The sequence below is a fragment of the Macaca mulatta genome, chromosome 9, assembly GCF_049350105.2.
Source record: "Macaca mulatta isolate MMU2019108-1 chromosome 9, T2T-MMU8v2.0, whole genome shotgun sequence".
Taxonomy (NCBI): Eukaryota; Metazoa; Chordata; class Mammalia; order Primates; family Cercopithecidae; genus Macaca; species Macaca mulatta.
The window spans coordinates 24,921,452-24,939,332 of record NC_133414.1 but is presented as its reverse complement, the minus strand read 5'-3'; the positions used below and the strand labels follow the sequence as shown (position 1 = coordinate 24,939,332).

Below are 17,881 nucleotides of genomic sequence, written 5' to 3'. Positions count from 1 at the left end.
GAAAGAAAAATAAATCAAAGAGTCGTTCTGCTTTTTGTCTGGTGCACTTCGCAGTGTAAAATTCTACCCTGATTTTGAAGATGTGGAGACAAAAGTTGGCAGCAGAACCTGCTACTGAAAGCAGAGACCTTTTGAGTTACCTTGGCTGAGAGTCAGAGTCCAGCAGAAATTGAACCAGGAAAAGGAAAACAGAAAGATCATCTGATTTGGCTGGCTCTCCTAGGCCTGATCCTGGCTGGGGAAGAGGATTTCAGTTCACAAGAGAAAGGTAATGGATATTTCCAGTTTCCTATCGCACCCCTCCTTCTACTTGCTTATCCACATTTTAATCAGCCTTCTGAGACTAATAGTTTCCAGTTTACTAAAAGCCCATACTCATCTTTCCCTTTCTAATGCCTTTTATATTTGCCTGGACTTTGCAATTTCACATTTTATACTTTTCTCATCTCTGACTATTCAATACCACAAAGCTAACACTTCCCAGCTTTGTTTCATTCATCGCCACTCAAGGGACACTCAGAACAAATGGGTATGCTAACAATTTTCTTATCAGCCATCATCCTAAGTCCTTCAACATGGGGAAGCTCTTCCTTGCTCTATAATTCAAAATTACTCTAATGAAACTTAAAACACTCATTAAATATCTATAATAGTTCACGTTTTTCTACTTGATTCTACTACCCTGGGGGAAGAAAAGGTACCAGTAGCTCCATTTGTTTTTTTCTCAAGACTCAATGAGGTTAGTAATTTGCCTGAAGTCACTCATTTGTTTGGGGGGGTGAGGGAAGAAAGATTTGAAGCTATGTCTGACTTCAAAGTCTATGCTCTTTCCATCATATTGTAATACTCAATGTTCAAGCTGTTTTGTTCATTTTTTTATGTATTTATGTGTTATTGCCTCAATAGATAAAAAACATGCGGGCCGGGTGCAGTGGCTCATGCCTGTAATCCCAGCACTTTGTAAGGTCGAGGCGGGTGGATCACAAGGTCAGGAATTCAAGACCAGCCTGGCCAAGACGGTGAAATCCTGTCTCTACTAAAACTACAAAAATTAGCCAGGTGCGGTGGCAGGCGCCTGTAGTCCCAGGTACTCAGGAGGCTGAGGCAGGAGAATCGCTTGAACCCGAGTGACAGAGGTTGCAGTGAGCCAAGGTCGTGCCACTGCACTCCAGCTGGGCAACAGAGTAAGACTCCGTTAAAAAAAAAAAAAAAAATCATATGTACAGGAGATACGTAAGGCCGGGCGCAGTGGCTCACGCCTGTAAACCCAGCACTTTGGGAGGCTGAGGCGGGCGGATCACGAGGTCAGGAGATTGAGACCATCCTGGCTAACACGGTGAAACCCCGTCTCTACTAAAAATACGAAAAAATTAGCTGGGCGTGGTGGCGGGCACCTGTAGTCCCAGCTACTCAGGAGGCTGAGGCAGGAGAATGGCGTGAACCCAGGAGGCGGAGCTTGCAGTGAGTGGCCAAGATAGTGCCACTGCCCTCCAGCCTGCGTGACAGAGTGAGGCTCCATCTCAAAAAAAAGAAAAAAAAGATAGGTAGTGCTTATTTGTACTGGCTATACAAAGCTCTTGCTAGAAATGACATAAAAATACGTGAGGGCTTCTCTCCCTGGCCAAACCAACCTCATTAAATCATCTCTTGAAGCTTCCAAATCAGAAATCTCCTCAACCAAATTGACTTTTCAGAGTTTTTATATCAGAATCATAAATCATTCGGTGGTGTCTCTGGAATATAGGACTGCTGCTTAGGCGATCTCAGCTTCATTTGTTCCTGGAGATTTCATACCCTGTGCAACCTCCTTGCATGGTGCATCTCCGTGCAATAGATAATTGACTCCAGGGACATAGGAGCTGTATTCGTACCAAAAATTGGATCATTGAACACAGGGAAAGCTTTTCCTTGTGCTGTACATTGAAAATTACTCACTTGTAACTTAATAAAGTTATGTCAGGGCACCTTTGCTTAATATTTAATAGGTCTATACGTTCTCTTATCTGTCTTTCATATCCAATAGTATTCCTCTGTTCAGTAATTTCACTATAGAATGGATGATATGGTACTGATTTGTAGACCATTTCCAAAATTTCAAGTAAACATTTTTAAAAAGGTAAATGCAGTTTAGGTGGAAGGAATAAGTTCTAGTGTTCAGTAGCAGAGTAGGGTGACTATAGTTAACAACAATGTATTATATATTTCAAAATAGCTAGAAGAGAGGACTTGAAATGTTCCCAAATCATAGAAATGATAAATACTCAAAGTATTTATCATCGATGAACACCCCAAATACCCTGACTTAGACTTTACACAATCTATGCATGTAACAAAATATCACATGTACCCCATAAATATGTACAAATGCTATAATGTATCAGTTTTTAAAAGGGGTATATAAATGTGTGTTCTCTACCTTAGCAGTCACTATAAGATTGTCTTTCATCTAAGAAAAACATGTGTAGGTATCAGATGGAGTTCAGGTTCTCTGTTCACTCAACTGCTAGTTTCTCAACCTACACAACCTAAACCTGCTGACTTTTCTCCCTTGCTACCACATTTACCCTGATTCAGGCCACCATTCTTTCTTGCCCTGACTATTGCAATAACCCCTTAACTCTTGCCTTACTGCAGCATATTCTTGGCACAGCATGGTGATATTTTTAGACAGCAAATCAAATGTTTTGTTTATTTGAGACACTTCACCAAGTTTGATGACAATAATGTCCAAACTCCTTGCCATGACCTACAGGACCCTACAGAACCTGGCCCCTGCCCACATCTCCAACTTCACCTAATACCTCAGTGCATAAATGTTTGTTGAATGGATGTATTTGTCTGTTCTCATGCTGCTAATAAAGACATACCCGAGACCGGGTAATTTATAAAGGAAAGAGGTTTCATAGACTCACATTTCTAATTGTCTGGGGAGGCCCCAAAATCATGGTAGAAGGTGAATGAAGAGCAAGGATATGTCTTATATGGTGGTAGGCAAGAGGGTGTGTGTAGGGGAACTGCCCTTTATAAAACCACTAGATCTCATGAGACTTCCTCACTACCATGAGAACCACATGGGAAAAAAAACCTGCCCCTATGATTCAATTACCTCCTACCAGATCCCTCCCATGACACATGGGGATTATGGGAGCTACAATTCAAGACGAGATTTGGGTGGGGACACAGCCAAACCATATCAATGAATAAATGAATAACACCTTTCTTAATTTTTAAGATACATACTGGCTTCACAAACACCATATTGCTAAAATATAACAAATGTATCATTGTGTATTCATCTGGATGGCAACTAATTGGTAATTGATACAGGCAAACATGTTCCTTATGGAGCTTTATATCTGCTGTGTTCAAAAAACGGAAGTTCAGCTTCATCCTACCCACCCCCATAGGCTTTTTGTAAAAGACTCTTACTTTTTCTTCGTTGGCTGACTGACAACTAATAAGACAAAATCCTACAATTATATCTATAATAATTAGCCAACCAGTATATGCTAAATATACTGGTTATATATTTCAAAATAGCTAGAAGAGAGGTATTGTATTTGTACTAAGGATCATCAGTTGGCTGATTCCTATCAGTTAAACTCAATCAAGCGGTAGTAGCTGTTCTGGTAATAACATATTTGATTGTTAGTTAATAATTATATTAATTAGAGATTCTCTTAAATTCATACAAAAGGTATTTTTAAAAGAATCTGCTTTTGGTCAGTGTGCAAATGGGTAGACTTTTAAAAATCCGCTTTTAGGCCAAGTGCAGTGGCTCATGTCTATAATCCCAGCACTTTGGGAGGAGGCAGGAGGATCCCTTGAGCCTAGGAATCAAGACCAGCCTGGGCAACACAGCAAGACCTCATCTCTAATAAAAATTAAAATAAAGAATTAGCTGGGCATAGTGGCATGAACTGTAGTCTTGGCTACTCAGGAGGCTGAAGTGGGAGGTCTGCTTGAGACCAGGAGTTCAAGCTTATAGTGAGCTATGATTGCACCACTGCACTCTAGCCTAGGCAACAGAGTAAGACCTTGTCTCAACCAATCAATCAATCAATAGATAAAAATCTGCTTTTGGGATTCAAGTGACCAACCATTGCTTATTATTTTGTTAGGCTTACTACCCTCTTTGATCTGCTAACAATGTCTAATGAAGTCAATAGTCAGTAATTAATCAGGCATGATCTATGAATAGTTGACAAACATTAAGCAGTTAATGGATTTCAGGTAAATGACAGGCAGGCTTATTAATATGCTGATTCTATTCTGGGAACCCTCATTAGAAGATAACTGCTTCATCTTCACAATGTCAAACTTGCTTCCAATGGATAAATTATCATGATACAAAAATAGACTACAGATAAAGCCTTCAATTCTACTTGGGCAAATCCAAGAATAATGTAAGAGTGTTACTTAAACTTTCATTTAGAAAAGTCAAAGATTGTAAGGGAAAATATATAATTAGTTTGAAAACATAGACTATTTTTCTAGATTTTTTTTTAACCTATCACTTACTTAGCAAATACTTATTTACACTGGTCAGGCATGTGAAAGTTTTCCAGATTCTAGAAGCAGAATCTCCAAATCATACTAAAGGCTCACACTGAGCTCTCAATCAAACCATGATATATTCTCATGATCCAATAAAAGGTGTCATCCACAATTTCTTTTATTCCCATTTTGTTTATAAGACTAGCCTAAATCTTACTGTGTCTCAATCAGTCTGAAATTCCAACTTCACATGTATTATCAATCAGCTAGATTATCTCTCAAAGGCAAATGGAAAAAAAAAAAAAATAGTCCTGTTTCCCAGATATTTTTTTTCTTTTTTTGAGACAGGGTCTCACTCTGTTGCCCAGGCTGGAGTGCAGTGATGCAATCATGGTTCATTGCAACCTTGAACTCCTGGGCTCAAGCAGTCCTCCCACTTCAGCCTCCCAAGTAGCTGGGACTACAGGTGGGTGCCGTCACACCTGGCAATTTATTTTTATTTTTTGTGGAAATGAGGTCTCACTATCTTGCCCAGGCTTGTCCCAACCTCCTGGCTTCAAACAATCTGTCCACCTTGGCCTCCCAAAGTCCTGAGATTACAGGCATGGGCCACCATGTTCAACGTCAGAGATTTTTAACGTACACTGAAAGTAAATCCAAATGCTTACATATTTTAACATAATTAGAAACGATCATTTAATTCCCTATCTTCAAAATATAATATTCTTATCAATATAATCTGAATGGTTCAAGTGCACAGAATCAGCAAATACATACAGAACAATGAGGCAAATTCACATTAATGTGTTTTAGTGTATCAACGGAGAGTCACAGAGCTTCACCACACTCTAATCAGCCCAGGAAATGCATCATTAAAAGGAAAAATCCTTCATTTTGATGACTTTGAGGTAGCAAAAAGAAAAAAAAAAAAAAAAAGAAAAGAAAAATAAAAGTTGGATATCCAGGTTCAGCTCATTGATATCTTTGGAAATGGTTTATTTTCAAGTTGAAAATCCTCTGATTTGAAAATAAATCTTGGCTGGACACGGTGGCTCACACCTGTAATCCCAGCACTTTGGAAGGCCGAGGCAACCAGCCTGGCCAACATGGCGAAATCCCATCTCTACTAAAAACACGAAAATTAGCCAGGTGTGGTGGAACGCGCTTATAATCACAGCTACTCAGGACGCTGACACACGCGAATCACTTGAACCCAGGAGGCGGAGGTTATAGGGAGCTGAGATTGTAACATTGCACTCCAGCCTGGGCGACAGAGTGAGACTTCGTTTCAATTAAAAACAAAACAAAACAAACAAACAAACAAAAAATCCACAAAGAAATTAAATCTTACCATTATTTAATGAGATTTTAAAAAAAATAGTTACTGTGTAAGGGAAGGTCTTCATTAAAAAAAAAAAAAAAAAATCTAAAGCCTAATCTGGCTAACTCTTAAAAAAAAAAAAAAAAGGCAAAGAAATAAAAGGATGAAATATATTCTATAGGCCACAGGAAACTTGGGCATAAATTAAGTAGCTCATAAAAACTGAGGCAAAGACTTCAAAAATAGTACTCTCTCATATAGGGATAAAATGCCATAGGCATAAAGAGTTATGTGTAAAACTGTGTAAGTTAACTTTCATAATGTTGTAATTTCTCTTTCTCCAAAATCCATTCTGTATTCTGTTTAAATGTTGATATGCTGAAACTTAAAGAAAACTTGATGAGGTAAATAGAGTAGATTAAGAGAGCCTTTTCTTTCCTCCCAAATTCAATTTAGTGAATTTAAACTATTGGTACCTAAAGGAATTGTGTGCTGGCTCAAACTTTTTACTCAAGTCAATTTTTTTTTTTCTTTTTTTAACTTTTAGAGACGGGGTCTTGCTTTGTCACCCAGACTGGAGTGCATTGGTGTGATCATAGTTCACTACAGCTTCCAATTCCTGGGCTCAAGCAACCCTTCTGCCTCAGCCTCTCAAGTAGCTGGGATTACAGGCCCATGTCACCATACCGGGCTAATTTTTTTACTTTTTATTTTTTGTAGAGTTGTGCTGATTGCCCAGGCTGATTTTAAACTCCTGGCCTCAAGCAATCCTCCTACCTCAGCCTTCTAAAATGCTGAAATTACAGGTGTGAGCCATGGTACCCAGCCTCAAGCCAGTATTTTTAACGTATTTATTTATTTATTTTTTTACAAAGCTTACAGTTTAAAATGTATTAATCACAAATTACCATAAGAAATTTCGTTACTAACAGTTATTTCAAATTCAAAGAAAATAACCCCCAGGGTGAACGAGCGCTTTATTCATTTTTGCTGTTCATTATTTTTTCACTATTACTCACCAACCTAGTTAAATTTTTCTTATAGTTCAGAAAAACGAAAAAAAAAAAAAAATGGCTGGGCGTCATGGCTCACACCTGTAATCCCAGCAGTTTGGGAGGCCAAATCGAGGGAATCACCTGAGGTCAGAAGTTCTAGAGCAGCCTGACCAGCATGGTGAAACCTCCTCTATACTAAAAATATAAAATTAGCCGGGCATGGTGTAGTACCCGTAATCCCAGCTACTCGGGAGGCTGAGGCAAGAGAATCACTTGAAACCAGGAGGCAGAGATTCCGGTGAGCTGAGATCATGCCACTGCACTCCAGCCTGAGCGACAGAGAAAGACTGTCTCAAAAAAAAAAAAAAAAAAAAAAAAAGGCCGGGTGTGGTGGCTCACGCCTGTAATCCCAAAATTTTGGGAGGCCGAGGAGGGCGGATCACCTGAGGTCGGGAGTTGGAGACCAGCCTGACCAACATGGAGAAACTCCGTCTCTACTAAAAATACAAAATTAGCCTGGCGTGGTGGCGCACGCCTGTAGTCCCAGCTACTCAGGAGGCTGAGGCAGCAGAATCGCTTGAACCGGGAGGCGGACGTTGTGGTGAGCGGAGATCGCACCATTGCACGATAAGAGCGAAACTCCGTCTCAAAGAAAAAAAAAAAGAAGAGTAAGTATGTTTCGTTTGACTAAAGTCCAAATTTATACAATAGATTTTCCTTCATTTCTAGATTTTGAGGTGTCAAAAGCACCCGGATTGCTAGCTGGAAAGATTCTTTGGAGTCTAGTCATTACTTACTCCCAGTCTAGGGAATTGCTTGCGGATGTAGGTCATTCCTGACTATTAAGGTACATCTTACATTAATTAGAATTTATTTAATGGCAAGAATCTCAACCACAGAAGTTTATTCCTGCAATTCCTGCATTCAAAACACTAAATGAGTATGAACTTTTAAAGCATCTTAATGCCTTATCTTCATTTTTATTTTAATCTCAAACTGGAAAATTCAAATTTCTTGAAAGAGATTATTTACAGGTGGTCAGTGGTGTGCTGGATAATGTTTAAAAGCAGCTCTGTATAAGAGGAGAAAGAGAGGAAGAAAGAGGGAGCAGAGGCTCTGATTTGTAGCATTACGAAATACCATAGTGTAAATATTCCCACTGTGGCTGGTTTCCAGCTACCAGTGTGACAGTAAATGCAGTGATGAAAACCAATGCTCAATAGGCCACCATTAGAGAGTATTTCCACCACACACAGATGCAACAGACATAAATCAGCACAAGAACATGTATGACAGTAAAATAAAGCAAATAATTAGGAAGTTTTGACTATAGTATATATTGCTTTTGTTTTGAATAGTTTAATTTATATTATGTAATTTTTTTTTTTTTTTTTTGAGACGGAGTCTCGCTCTGTCGCCCAGGCTGGAGTGCAGTGGCCGGATCTCAGCTCACTGCAAGCTCCGCCTCCTGGGTTTATGCCATTCTCCTGCCTCAGCCTCCGGAGTAACTGGGACTACAGGCGCCCGCCACCTCGCCCGGCTAATTTTTTGTATTTTTTACTAGAGACGGAGTTTCACCGTGTTAGCTAGGATGGTCTCGATCTCCTGACCTCGTGATCTGCCCGTCTCGGCCTCCCAAAGTGCTGGGATTACAGGCTTGAGCCACCACGCCAGGCCATTATGTAATTTTTAATAATAACTGTGCTTCACAAACACCTCACTAAATTCCTGACAATTTAGCAAGTAGCACTCAAGAGCCAGTAAGAGCGGACTCCAGCACATTACTGCTGTGTTGTAGTTTCTTTCCTTTGGTGTGTTTTATAGTTTATTTTTTTAAAATTTTTCCTAAAATCTTAAGTGAGATACTTTCTTTATGCCTTTTTGTTTTCTTTTCTTTTTTTTTTTTTTTTTTTGAGACAGAGTCTGACTCCATCGCCCAGGCTGGAGTGCAGAGGTGTGATCTTGGCTCACTACAACCTCCACCTTGTGGGTTCAAGAAACTCTTGTGCCTCAGCCTCTGGAGTAGCTGGGATTACAGGCCCTTGCCACCATGCCCGGCTAATTTTTCCGTATTTTTAATAGAGACGGGGGGGGGGGTCTTACTGTGTTGCTCAGGCTGGTCTCGAACTCCTGGCCTCCAGTGTTCCATCTGCCTCGGTCTCCCAAAGTGCTGAGCCACCACGCCAGACTCCTTTTTGTTTTCTTTCTTATCAAGACCGTTAAGAATGTTTTTCATGTGAACAGTTTTTGCTGCATACCCATGGAGATTTTTTTTAAGTTTTTTACATTGATTTTATAATAGTCTGTATTATTGACCAAATGCTATTTGGGAACATTTATGGGTTTTTGTCTTTTCTTTATTTTTTTATTTCTAGATTACACAGTTTTCTTTAAACTTATTAATTTCTAAATTTACTGCTGTGTGACTTGAGAATATAACCTACATAATTTTTACTTATTCTTTGTCAAGATTTTATTATGATATACTTTTGTTAGTAATAATAACAACAAAAGTTGCAGCTCACAGAGTCTGTCTCAGAAACATTCTATCCCCTTTAGTGCTCTCAAGAATCTGATATGATCCTGTCTTAGCTCAGAATATGTAGGAACAAAACCTGAAGCTAAGCCTCTTTGTAATCCTTTATTGGAGGGGAGTACAGTCCCAGGGCAGAAAGAGTAGGGAGCAAGGAAGTGAAGGAGGAAAGGAAGGAAAGCTTCCAAGACAGTTGCTGGGTCACACAGGCCTTCTCCAGGGAGAACATATAGAACCAGTGCACCTCAGAATACAGTGGTGCCCCCTTATCCATGGGGGATGCATTCCAAGACCCAGGTGAATGCCTGAAACCTCAAATACTACCAAACCCTACATTCACTGTTTTCTCCTATATATCCCTATGAGTTTAATTTATAAATTTGGCACAGTAAGACAGCAGTTCCAAACCTTTTTGGCACCAGGGACCTGTTCTATAGAAGACAATTTTTCCATGAACCATGGTGGGAGGCAGGGGATGGTTTTAGGATGATTGAAGCACATTGCATTTATTGTGTACTTTATTTCTATTATTTTTACACTGTAATATATAATGAAGTAATTCTACAACTCACCATCATGTAGAATCAGTGGGAGTCCTGAGCTTGTTTTCCTGCAACTAGATGGTCCTATCTGGGGGTGATGGGAGACAGTGACAGATCATCAGGCATTAGATTCTCATAAGGAGTGTGCAACCTACATCCCTCGCATGCTCAGTTCACAGTAGGGTTCATGCTCCTATGAGAACCTAATGCTGCCACTGATCTGACAGGAGGTGGAGCTCAGGTGGGAATGCGAGTGATGGGGAGCAGCTGTAAATACAGATGAAGCTTCACTGGCTCACCTGCCACTCACCTCTTGTTGTGTGGCCCAGTTCCTAACGGGCCAAGGACCAGTGCCAGTTCGTGGCCTGGTGATTGGGGACGCCTTCAGTAAGGGGTTAACAGCAATAACTATTCATAACATAGAGCAGTTATAAAAATATACTGTAATAAAAGTTATGTGAATGTGGCCTCACTCAACATATCTTATGTACTATACTCACCCAGTTTTGAACTGTGGTTGATCTTGGGTAACTGAAACCAAGGAGGGTGGAACCACAGATAAAGGGGGACTACTGTGGCCCAGTAGGAAGGAAAAAAAGACAGAAAGATTTGCTTGCTGGTTATTTCTGTTCTATCTTCTAATCCCAAAGTTCACCCCAGTAGGTATTAATGCCCTATGGTAGATTGTTTGCAGAAATGGTCACAATAATCTCTCCCATCCCTGAACCCATGCTGGTCTCGAACTCCTGACCTCAGGTGATCTGCCCGCCTCGACCTCCCAAAGGGCTGGGATTATAGGCAGGAGCCACCACGCCCAACCCAGAACCCATCTTTTTGGTGAGTAAGAGAGGGATGCTTACAGGAAGGGAACTTCATCATTGTTGCCAGGTATAATGTCTGTGCCAGGTGTGGTAGTGGAGACGTTTCCACCAGTGTAGTCCCTGCAGTGGTCTTTGGGTGTAGATCCTGGCAACATGGCATACAAGCCTGCATTCTCTGGCTCACTAGAAAAGTCCATGAACAACCCAAGAAGTCCAAGATCAATACATTTCCTATCTGCTTAAACTAACTGTATGGATTCTGCTGTTTACAATTAAGAGTACCAAGGGAGATAGCTGGGTATAGAATCAAGGATTAGAAATCATTTTCCCTGAACATTTTGCAAAGCATTGTTCCATGGTCTTCTGGCTATAACGTTTCTGTTGAGAAGCCTGATGCCATTCTTTTTCTTAAGGTTCTGGATATGACTTATTTTTCCTCTCTGAAAGCTTTGAGACTCTTTTTTCTATCCCTAGTACTCTAAAATTCCTAGCTGAAAGCATGAGTCTTTTTGCATTCCTTGGGCTGCCACATCCGGTTGTGTAAGTTGTGCACTGCATCACTTTAGGGAGCCGTGTTCCCATCTTAGTCCATAGATACAACTTGGATGACTGCACTAGATAGCCTTGTGGGTACTCTGTGGGACCTTACAATCTGAAGATGACTGTCATTGAGTTCTGGGAAATCTTTTGCCCAATCCTTCCTCTCAACCAATTTTTTTTTTTTTTTTTTTTTTTTTTAGACACAGTTTCACCCAGGCTGAAGTGCAGTGGTGCAATCTCTGCTCACTGCAACCTCCACCTCCTGGGTTCAAGCAATTCTCCTGCCTCAGCCTCCCGAGTAGCTGGGATTACAGGTGTGCACCAGCATGCCCAACTAATTTTTATATTTTTAGTAGAGACGAGATTTTGCCATGTTGGCCATGCTGGTCTCAAACTCCTGGCCTCAAGTGATCTGCTAGCCTCGGCCTCCCAAAGTGCTGGGATTACAGGCATGAGCCACTGTGCCCGGCCTCAACCAGTATCTTTGTTCTATCTCTGAAACACTTTAGTCACAAATTGGACTTCCTAGATTAATCTCCTCATTTTCTTATTTTGTCTCTATTTTCCATTCCTTATTCCTTATTCCACTTTCTGAGAGATTTCCTCCACTTTATCTTCCAACCTTCTACTGAATATTTAACTTCAGCTATGCTATTTTTAATTTACAAAATTCGTTTTTAAAAATAGAATTTTGTTCTCCAGAATCCAAGATCTTCTCTTGTTTCTCAGAAGATGTCAATTAGAGGTTTGTTTACTTTTTTCTTTTTTAAAATTTTCTTCCATTCCCTGTATTCTTTCTGTTTCCTTTGTCTTTCCTGTCCACTAGCTGTTTCTTTTTTATTTGTTTTTGTCTCTCTTTTGTTTTGAGATGATATAAATGCCTCATGATTCATGGCACTGATATTTCATAGAAGGGCACTGAAAAGCTGATTGGAATCTGTGTGCCGGGGGCGGGGGGGCTTCTCCATTGGTGGCTTCACTCTGATTGATCTGGTGTGGCTGTTTTGCTGAGGATCCCAGTTGAGAGTCTCTGTGGTCTTTTCTCTTGGTCTGATCTATTTTCCCAGAAAGAAATCTGCTGAGGACAGAGAAGCCACCTGGCATCAGCATTCTCAGACTTAAGTAAGGAGAAGTGTTGGGACATGTGGCCTTACCTTTCAGCAGGTAGTTGTTTCATTCAATGCCCAGTTTCAGTGCAGCAGCACATCCTTAGCCTTACATACACAGTCCGAAAGGTCGGAGTCTGTCTGGTTTTGCTGGGATAGGAAGGCCATTGTCATCCCGCTGTGTAGCCTAGGCAAAGGCATCCAAGGGCTTAACTATGTCTCCAAATTCCATTAACCCCAAGTGTACTGTCACCATCATGGGCAACCAAGAGCTTCCAGTTCTTTGCTATCTCTGGGATTCTGCAGAATGAGGCTGCTTCTGGCTATTGCCTGAGTCTGGTGAGGTTTTCAGTCCTTTGGTCTGCTATTAATAAATCATGTGCCACTCCTTCCAGTTTCCACATTTTATTTTATTATTGTCATCTCTTTTCCCTTTTTTTTTTTTTTTTTTTTTGTCCTTGTGGGATTATGATTTTTTTCCACCATTTTTGGGAAAGTATTTTGGGAAGCTGAGGTGGAAAACATATGTTGAATATACCATTATTTAAAACCTAATATTCTTTCTATACTTTAAAAAACATATGGGAGGTCCATGGTGTGCTAGTCACTTAACCTCTCCTCTTCCTCATTTATATGTCACAACAACGTAGCACCTACCCCATGGGATTATCCTGAGAATTAAATGAGGAAAAGTTGGTGAAGCACTGAGTTTATTATAACAGTGAAAACAATGGAAAATGAAGAGGTTCACAACATGTTGACTCAAAATATGCCACTTTGGTAGATTGATTATTTTGAGCTAAAAAAAAACTGAAAATCAAGCAATGCAGGAAAACTCTTTACCTCCCACTCAACTACATAAAATAAAGTACAAATTTCTAGTTTAATAAAGGAAATTTACAATTATAAAATATATATACCACGAGGAGAGCTATGTTGAGGCAACTTTTATCACCTGAGAGACTTAACTGCATAACAAGACAACCTTTGTTCACCAAACATTTTCTCCCCTCACCTTCCCACAATTTGTCTCCATCACCCTCATGCACCAAACCTTTATTTCTTTCTGTAGCTCAGGATGATTTATGCATCTCAATCATCTGGTCACTCCCTTGAATCTAATTTTTGTGGGACTCCCATACATATGTATGTAATTAAAATTATTTTTCTACTATTAATCTGTTTTATGTCAACTTGATTTATAGACCAGCCAAAGAACCTACAATGGTAGAAGAAAGCATTTTTCCTCCCCTGCAAGACCAAACGATACATGGCAAACAGCATGGCAAAGCCACAGGAAAGATAATGTTCTCTGGGATTAATAAATAACAATCGTTCTCAAAGTGTGGTCCTGGGACCCGCAGCACAAGCATCACCTGGAAGTTTGTCAGAAATGCAGATTCTTGGCCAGGCACAGTAGTTTACACCTGTGAGCTACTTTGGGCCAAGATGGATCACTTGAGGTCAGGAGTTCAAGACCAGCCTTGCCAACATGATGAAACCCTACCTCTACTAAAAATACAAAAATTAGCTGGGTGACATGGCAGTTGCCTGTAGTCCCAGCTACTCAGGAGGCTGAGGAAGGAGAATCACTTGAACCTGGGAAGTGGAGGCTGTAGTTAGCCGAGATTGCACCACTATATTCCAATCTGAATGACACAGTGAGACACCATCTCAAAAAAAAAAAAAACAAAACAGAAATTCATATTCTTGGGCCAACCTCAGACTTACCACAACAGAGACTCTAGAGATGGGGTCCTGCAATCTGTCCTGTAACAAGCAGTTCAGGTGATTCCGATGCCTGCTAAAGTCTGAGAACTGCTGATATAGAGACAAGGAAATGAACTCCTTCATTCCAGGTTGCTGGTTAGGGACCACCCTCAATCATTGGATGTGTTTTGCATGCTAGGAAGAATAAGAACAACATTTAAATAAAAGCAGAGATATGTGGAGAGGTAACCCAGAGAAGAGACAGACTTGGAACATGGAAGACCTATGTCTTAGCCTGTTTTGCTTTGCTATAAAGGAATACCTGAAGTTGGGTAATGTATAAAGAAAAGAGGTTTGTCTCATGGATCTGCAGGCTGTACAGAAAGCACGACAACAGCACCTGCTTCTGTCAAGGACCCCAGGAAGCTTCCACTCATGGCAGAAGGCAAGGGGGTGGCAGGGGTGTCACATGGCAGAGAGGAAGCAATAGAGGGGAGGGAGGTTCCAAGCTCTTTTCAACAATCAGATCTCTTAGATGTACGTATTTTCAGTGTACAAAACAATAAAAAATTTAAAAAGATAAAAGAAAAAACAATCAGATCTCATGGGAACTGATAGAGTGAGAACTCACTTGCATGAGATTGACACCAAGCCATTTATGAGGGATCTGCCCCCGTGACCCAGACACCTCCCACTGTAACCGCCCAAGGTGTTCACCTTGCCCACTGCCTAGACAGAGCCGATTCATCAAGACAAGGGAATTGCAATAGAGAAAGAGTAATTCACGCAGAGCCAGCTGTGCGGGAGACTGGAATTTATTATCACTCAAATCAGTCTTGCAGAGCATTCGGGGAGCAGAGTGTTTAAGGATCACTTGGTGAGTAGGGGGAAGCCAGTGAGCCAAGAGTGCTGACTGGTCAGAGATGAAATCATAGCGAGTTGCAGCTGTCTTCTTGTGCTCAGTCAGTTCCTGGATGGGGGCCACAAGATCAGATGAGCCAGTTTATTGATCTGGGTGGGGCCAGCTGATCCATTAAGTTCAGGGTCTGCAAAATACCTCAAGCACTGATCTTAGACGCAGTTTAGGGAGGGTCAGAATCTTGTAGCCTCCAGCTGCATGACTCCTAAACAATAGTTTCTAATTTTGTGGCTCATGTTAGTCTTACAAAGGCAATCTAGTCCCCAGGCAAGAAAGAAATCTGCTTTGAGAAAGGGCTATTACCTTCTTTGTTTAAATTATAAACTAATTTTTTCCCAAAGTTAGTTCAGCCTATGCCCAGGAATGAACAAGGACAGCTTGAAGTTAGAAGCAAGATGGAGTCAGTTAAGTTAGATCTCTTTCACTGTTTCAGTCATAATTTTGCAAAGGCGGTTTCACCACTAGGCCTCGCCTGCAACATTTTGGGATCAAATTTCAACATGAGATTTGGAGGGGACGGATACTCAAACTACATCAACCTGATTATAAGCCCTGAGGTCCTGGTTCCTGTGGTTTTCTCTTCCACTCTGTAAGCTATGCCAGGATTCCACTCAGCAACTTGAATCAATAGATTCCCAATCCTTATTTTGTTTGTTTTTACAAAGCCAGTTTCAATCAAGTTTCTGGTATTTGCACCCTAAAGAATCCTGAATAATTCCCCACTCTTCATCTTTAAGAAGCAGAGTGAAGCTGACCTTTCCCATAAGGTTGTCTTCAGTAGCATATTGGAGAGGTGGCCAAGGGCAGCTCTTAGGACCTGGCAATTGGTTCTTCCCCTGGAAGGTTCTACAGTGCTCAGAATTCACAATCTTCTCTGCATATATATATATATATACCTGTGTAAATATGGATGTATTTACATGTACAAGAATCAATTGAATAAATTTATTTCATCGTGGTATCTTCTCATCCGATGAGAACATCCATGTTCATGAAACCACCACACAGGGTTGGCAAAAATTGCACTCAGGGTTCTGGACAGAAATATAGTTATAATTAAGCATTCATCAGACTACACTCTGGCTCACTTCCTTGTTGCTAAAAGTCACGTACCACTAGATCCTGTTGTTCTTATGGCTAGGATCTCTGGCTTTAGCATCATAAGGCTTTTGTTTAAGGATTGTTTAAGATGTTTTTCAGATCCATGAATTCCAGCAACCAGTTTGAAGACTCACACAGAGGAATGGGATCAGCATGAGAATACAACTTCCTCATCTCCCTGTTCCATGATGCCCTGTGTTCTTCAACCCATCAGTGATTCCCACACTTTGGCCCACTCCAAAACCCTTAGGAACTCTAACCCCAAATTCCTTGGGGAGATAGACTTGAGGTTTCTCCCCATCTCTTGGTTCACTGACCCTACGATTAAACCTGTTTCTCTGCTGCAACCCAGTGTCTTGATGTATTGACTTGTGAAAGGACACAAAGATAGATGTGTACCCGCCCCCCACCCGCTACACCCTTGTTCTGCTCTCTAATCTTTGCACATACCAGAGATTTCGTAAGTTCTGTGAATACCTGGTTTTCTGCACGTACCAGAGATTTTGTTTTGCACATACCAGAGATTTTGTAAGTTCTGAGGCAAGGTCACAAGACGTGTTTAAGTAAGATAAACTCTTGCTGCCATAAACCTGCTCTCCCGCCTCAAAGTTTGAACCAAAATATCAGAAATGGCAGGAACCAATCATAGTTAGCCAAATCGCCTTGTTCAAACACTAGCCAATCATATATCTGATTTGTATAATAACTCTATGCCTACTTTTCTTAGACTATATAACATTGTTCGGAGCTGAGTGGGGGAGCTCTCCTGCCCGTCTCGTTTCACGAGCGAGGGAGAGTGCCAGGTTCGAACCTGTAATAAAGATCCTTGCTGCTTAGCTTTGACTCTGGACTCTGGTGGTCTTCTTCGGGGAATAAACGGTCTGGGCATAACAAATGGGGGCTCGTCCGGGATTTCCCCCAAGCCCACCAGACCCCCAAGTCAACGGATCTTAATCTGTAGGTAAGCCGGCTTTGTCACTGTCTCTGTCTTTGTCTCTGTCTGTCTCCCTGAAATTTCGCGAAATCCGTAATCTGTAATCTGTATTGGTCTGTTCTGTAAGTGGCACGGTCTTGGCGGACGCGCTAGAAGACAGCCACTCGGGACTGGTGGGAGACGTTCCCCAGTGCCCATCTGGGGGCCTCCATCCTTGGTTGCCCCGTCTGACTCAGGTCGGAAGTCCGACACGCGCTCGCGAATGCTCATCGTTATTACTGTCTGTCCGTTATTGTTAAGTGTTAAGTGTAAGCCCAAAACGAAACATAAAACCTTTTCTTCCCCTTCCAGGACCGGACCTGTCGGATACTCCCCTCCGCTTCACACTCATTTTCGTCCCCCCTTCTCTTTGTAGGAGCAGTCCAAAGATGGGCAACAACCAGAGCACGCCGCTCTCATTCCTTGTTACCAATTTTAAGGATGTGAAGGCTCGGGGGCGTAACTTAAGCGTAGAACTAAAGAAGGGAAAGCTAGTTAATTTCTGCCGTTCGGAGTGGCCCTCTTTCGGCGTAGGGTGGCCCTCCGAAGGAACTTTCTGTCTCTCTATTATTACTAAGGTAAAAACTAAGATTTTCCTGCCAGGGCAGTCAGGACATCCTGATCAAATTCCTTATATTCTAGTGTGGCAGGATCTTGTGGAACACCCACCACCCTGGATAACTCCATTCATCCCTGAGCCCTGCAAAGTCCTAGTAACGCGACCTACAAGACAAAAGACTCCCTCTGCTCCCTCAGCCCCTGTGCTGCCGGACAGCCAGGACCCCCTAACGTTAGAACCCACATTTCCCCACCATATCCGCAC

The 17,881-nt window shown here is 41.3% G+C and overlaps 1 long non-coding RNA gene across 1 annotated transcript; it reads left to right on the top strand.

Annotated features, from left to right (window-relative positions):
• The first annotated feature begins 203 nt into the window (after window positions 1-203).
• Window positions 204-16,432, top strand: LOC144331000 (uncharacterized). The gene is made up of 2 exons (XR_013397793.1): window positions 204-268; window positions 13,561-16,432. It is a non-coding gene; the product is annotated as an uncharacterized LOC144331000 (long non-coding RNA).
• The last annotated feature ends 1,449 nt before the right edge of the window (window positions 16,433-17,881 follow it).